Source organism: Anguilla anguilla, chromosome 4, assembly GCF_013347855.1.
Source record: "Anguilla anguilla isolate fAngAng1 chromosome 4, fAngAng1.pri, whole genome shotgun sequence".
NCBI lineage: Eukaryota > Metazoa > Chordata > Actinopteri > Anguilliformes > Anguillidae > Anguilla > Anguilla anguilla.
The window spans coordinates 7,252,924-7,257,923 of NC_049204.1; the positions used below are offsets into that span (position 1 = coordinate 7,252,924).

A 5,000-nucleotide genomic window follows, 5' to 3' on the forward strand; every position below is an offset into this window, starting at 1 on the left:
TTGTGTAATTCTGCCCACGGTGCTCGTCCTATCAGCCATTGTCCATTCTTTCTCCGGCACAAAGAGGCCATTTTAACTGGTTGCGCCTGCTCTGTCCATGAGGAGTCATGACTACCCGGGCCTGCGGCCTACAAGCCATGGCTGCTCCTCGTTCGTACAGTGCCCTCCACAAGTGTGGGAACGGTGGATAGAGTGAAATGAGTTATTTTTTTGCTGTGTACTTTAGGCATTTGGATTTGAGATCGAAAGGTGAACGTGAGACAAAAGCTTTTATTTCATGGCATTTACGTGTGTGCGCGTTTTACCCTTTTACAGAAACGGCTGTTTTTGTGTCGAGCACGCCCCCCCCCCCCCCCCCCCCCTCCCCCCCCCCATTTTCAGCTGTTCTACTGTTCCCATAATGTTTGGAGGGCACTGTATGTATGAGACAGTCTTTATGCATATATGTCTTAGTATACAGTAAAACCTGGGAGGACATATGTAATCTTGTGTGGCTGCCTGTGTTTCATGTGCGATTGTATGCCCTCTCAAATTAACTGCGTTTATGACAGATGTCCTATTGGTGGACATTCATAATTGTACAATCATGCATCATTAACAAAAAAGGGGCGTGGCTATCGTATGCTAACGGTACCATTTGAACCAATCACTTTTTTCTTTGACCTCTTATGAAGCATCTTCATCGGTTCAAATAAGACTCTGATTGACAGTTATTTGTAGCACAACCCATCGTGTGCATCATGAAACTAGTGAATAAATAACTTTAACAGCTGACCACCGGATGGCTAACTTTCTGGCTGGCTGGCTGGCTGGCTGGCTGGCTTTGTTGTTATGTTCACTATGCAGCCTGCGATGCCAGCTAAATAAGTAACGTGCGATTGCTAAAATTTGCGGCTGTGAATTGTGTCTTCGTGTGAGGTTACCCTGCTGGCTGGCTGGGTGGCTAATGGTTAATGAACTGGGGTTTGATTCTGAGATTACAGGCCCACAACCCCCCCGGGGTTGGGGTGGGGGGGTGTTAATGTTAATGTACCCTTGAGCAATGTTCCTGGCAGCAGTGGTTCACTGGCTTTACAAAATGGACTGTGTCCAACGGCAACAACAAAAACTCTCTCAGTCTCTCAGTGTCTAATACACGCACGCACTCTTGAAAATGTAAATGTGTTTATTTTCAGTATTGTGTAATTAGCAGGAAATATGACCGCGCACAGAACATATTATTTGGCTTAGTCATTACTGTTTGCTCATTAAAGTCCAGCTGCACCCACGTCTTCATCTACTTCCTGTACGAAATGTAGGCACGGCCCTCTGTGCCTGCAGCTCAGCCATAACCACAGAAAGTGAATGTGCTGATTCTAGGGCTTTAGCCCCTGCAGGTGTTGTACTCCTTGATGAGGCACACAATGTGGTTGGGGGGGGGGGGGGGGTGTGTGTGGCTGGGGGGCGTGGGGTAAAGGGGTGGGGGCGTTGTGGGGCTCGGAAACCACCGGAAATCGGGAGAACAGCTGTGAACGCAGAGTCATAGGAGGGTTAGGGTCCTTGATATCGGGATATCAAACGGTAGTGTGTGGTACGCTGCAGTTACAAAAGGCGCTGATGAACATGAGGAGCGTCCATTACATTAGGCCCTCCAGTGAGATGAAATGTAATGGACTGGATTCGTGCGGGGCTTTTCATCTTATGATCTCAAAGCTCTTCTCAGTGAAGGCAGGGGGGCTGGGTGACTTGCCTTCGAGCGAAGGCTCGCCGTCAGGGAGGGGACAACCGGGTACACTGTCCTGGGCCCTGGAGAAGGGGGGGGGAGGGGTTTCCAGTGGTCTGTGAACTTATGGTAAAAAAAATAAGCATAGAAGCAATTAAACTGGATGATGATTACGTTGCCAGGACATTGGGGAATGCCCCCTTTGCTCTTTGTGATAAGTGCCCAGGGATCTGTAATGACCAAAACTTCCCAGGACTCTCTTTTGATGCTTCTCTTTAACTTCATTTTCATTTGGCCCAAGAGAGGAGTCCGATTCTATTCTTGGCTCTCTTTTTCTGTCAGACTAACCGGAAAAACAGCCTCGGTTTATGTCGTATACGCGATAGGAAAAGAAAGTATCGTTTTTTTTTTTTTTCAAGTAAAAATATATGTTTTGAAGTGCATAATATTTGGTGCTTTTTTTCCTTTTTCATTTCCAGTCCAACCTTAAGCCATTTCAGTCAGCGACAGCTAACATTGGTAAATGCAGACCAGCACAGTAACAAGGTGGAGAAAGGGATTCGACTCGTGTCTAAAGAGTTGAAGTATTTCAAATAATTGTTTTACACAGGTCTGAGTGAGAGACACAGACTCACTCAGCTTTGAATAAGGGGCCAACAACTGGCTTGTGGGATTAGTAATCCCATTACAGGAAACTGCTGCTCTGCAGTGACAGTGTAGTATAATGGTTAAGGAGTAAGTCTTGTAACCTAAAGGTTGCAGGTTCGATTCCCCGGTAGAACACTGCCGTTGTACCCTTGAGCAAGGTACTTAACCTGCTTTCATCCGGTATATATCCAGCTGTATAATTGGATGCAATGTAAGTCGCTCTGGATAAGAGCTTCTGCTAAATGCCTGTAATGTAATGTAATGCTCCATCCCTAGTTTTATAGAGGGGCTCTGGCCAGATAAACCAGGTGGACTGAACTGAATGTTCACGCATTTTTTCCCCTGTATTTTCAAATTTTAGTGCAATACAAGATGACACTCGTTCCAGTATAGTCCTCAGAAATTTAAATAATGAGTTTTGACTATTCCAGTTTTTTTTTTTTTTTTATCTTAAAATCTCACAGGACAGGTTTGAGGTTTCCCAAGTTTAAGAATTTGTCAGATGTTCTGTGTTAGTAAATGTGTAGTTGGGCATGCTGGTGCAGATAACCATGTCACTCACTGTCGAAGGAGGCTGTAATTTCATAACGCTGCGTGTGTTTTTAAAAACCCTGAATTTGCGTTTCTCCTTTAATGTGTGCACCGCATACGGAGACCGTGTAACCAACTCTGGTTTCAGGGTCCCATGGTTTCTTTCTTAGTAAATCCCTAAAATGTCCAGCAATTGCCAAAAGACATTAGGAGACCTTGGATGTAACCTACTAGTTGCCAGATTTAGAAAAGTGACGTAATGTCTGCCTTTTTGCAAAAAAATAGTTTGTTATTTTGGCGATTTAAAAACGCTTTCTTTCTTGGGAGATTCGTTTGTGGAAGTGTGTGCAGTTTACAGCGTAAGAACTGAGCTCTCCTCACTAGGAATTGAAATTCCGTCACCATTTCGGAGGTGGATAATCAGATGGTACACCTGCTTAACAAAGAAGTTTCTGGAGCCATATTAGCACGTGGACTTGCCAATTGCACATACTAACGCAACATGATTGCAATGTTGTGACAGTGGCAACTGTAATCACGGAAGCATGCCAGTTTATTCTGCCTGCCACAATAATGGCTCTTAAAATTATTCCACGAATGCCTATTGAAACTCATTCTTAGACACTTATCCCTTTCACTTTCCTGTGACTGCTCAGTAGCGTTTGTGCAGGGATTACAGGACATGTCGACTAAACATTCTGGCAAACATGACAAATGTTTAGGCCACTTATTTTCACAAAGAATGCAAGAATGCACAACTCCGGTGTCTGTGTTTTTGTTTTTGTACGCATTCGTGTGGGAGCAAGATGCTGGTACTTAATCTCAACCACAATCACTGTGTCTAGAACATCTAGAAAGTTTTATCCTGCAATAGGTGGGTGGCTGAGTTGGCTTGAATCACCACCTCCAAACAGAGCCCCACCTACACAAGGGTACGGCTTGCAGGAAGACGTGACTGAACGGTGGTTTGTTATCAAAACAAATCCCAGAACTTAACACTCGATACTGTTCAAACTGGCCGTGATTTTTGTACTGTGTGGTTACGAGCCTAGCGAATGAGAGCCTACCAGGTCCTAGAGCAGAGGTGTCAAACTGCAGTCCTGGAGGGCCGCAGCATCCGCTGGTTTCCAAGTGGGCGTGCTCTGCATCAGCGCTTCAGCTGAGTCGTTGATTGGCTAAAGAATCCTCACCACGCCTGGTTCTCAATTGGCTTAATTGGCAGCTGGTTCGAAAAGAAACCGCGGTAAAAAACCCGCGGCCACTGCGGCCCTCTGGGAAATTAGTTTTCCGCCCCTGTCCCGGAGCCTCAGGATGCACATAAAGTGAAAACCCTGCTCAGCAGCGCCCCCTGTGGACGTTGATGGTAGCTAACAGATCCAGTCGGCACGGTGCACTACAGTGTACGCTTCAAGTAGCATCTGTCTCCACGGAAACGCCCCACTCCCACTCACTCACCATTGAGGAAGTGTCCTGTTACTGGAATACCCTTTTTTGGGGGCCCCTTGTTACGCTCTTGAGACCCCTCTGGATCTCAGACGGAGGAAGGGTTGGGATTCCACTCGGCAGGTCTTATATCTGGTTACTCATTGACCTGCACCGCACTGTGGAAGAATGTCTTAAGAAAACATGCTGTAATCCTATTGAGAGTGGGGGGGGGGGGGGGGGGGTATAAGACCTGCCGAGCGGAATCCCAACCCTTCCTCCGTCTGAGATCCAGAGGGGGGGGGGGGGGCCCTTGCGGTCAGACCCGAGGCTAAACCACACTGTTTGTCATTGTTTTACTATTGGCTTCCCCGAAACTCACAATAATATTGTCCTTTTGCAAACAATCGAAGGAACTCCCCTCACAATGTCTGCGGCCGCCAAAAAAAGTCCCGGACGAGTTTTCTCAAGTCCTGTTGTTTTAAGTCTGGGGGGGGCCACTGAACAGGATCCAGGACCCCCTTCGGTGCTGAAAAGGCGAAACGCAGGATGACCTGTCCGTTGTCAGGTCAACCCAACTGGCGGCATTGTTCGCAGCGCATGCGTCACACGCTCGCCTAGCAACTCAACGGACCCGTCGTATACATATGACCTGCTTTTACCTCAAGTCAGCTCCTGAGAAACAAACCTTTCAGTC

General features: G+C 46.8%; 1 protein-coding gene across 1 annotated transcript in view; it reads left to right on the plus strand.

Annotated features, from left to right (window-relative positions):
- The window catches only part of LOC118226072 (phospholipid phosphatase 2-like), a 29,099-nt gene that overhangs the window by 13,760 nt on the left and 10,339 nt on the right, over positions 1-5,000 (plus strand). The window lies entirely within an intron of this gene.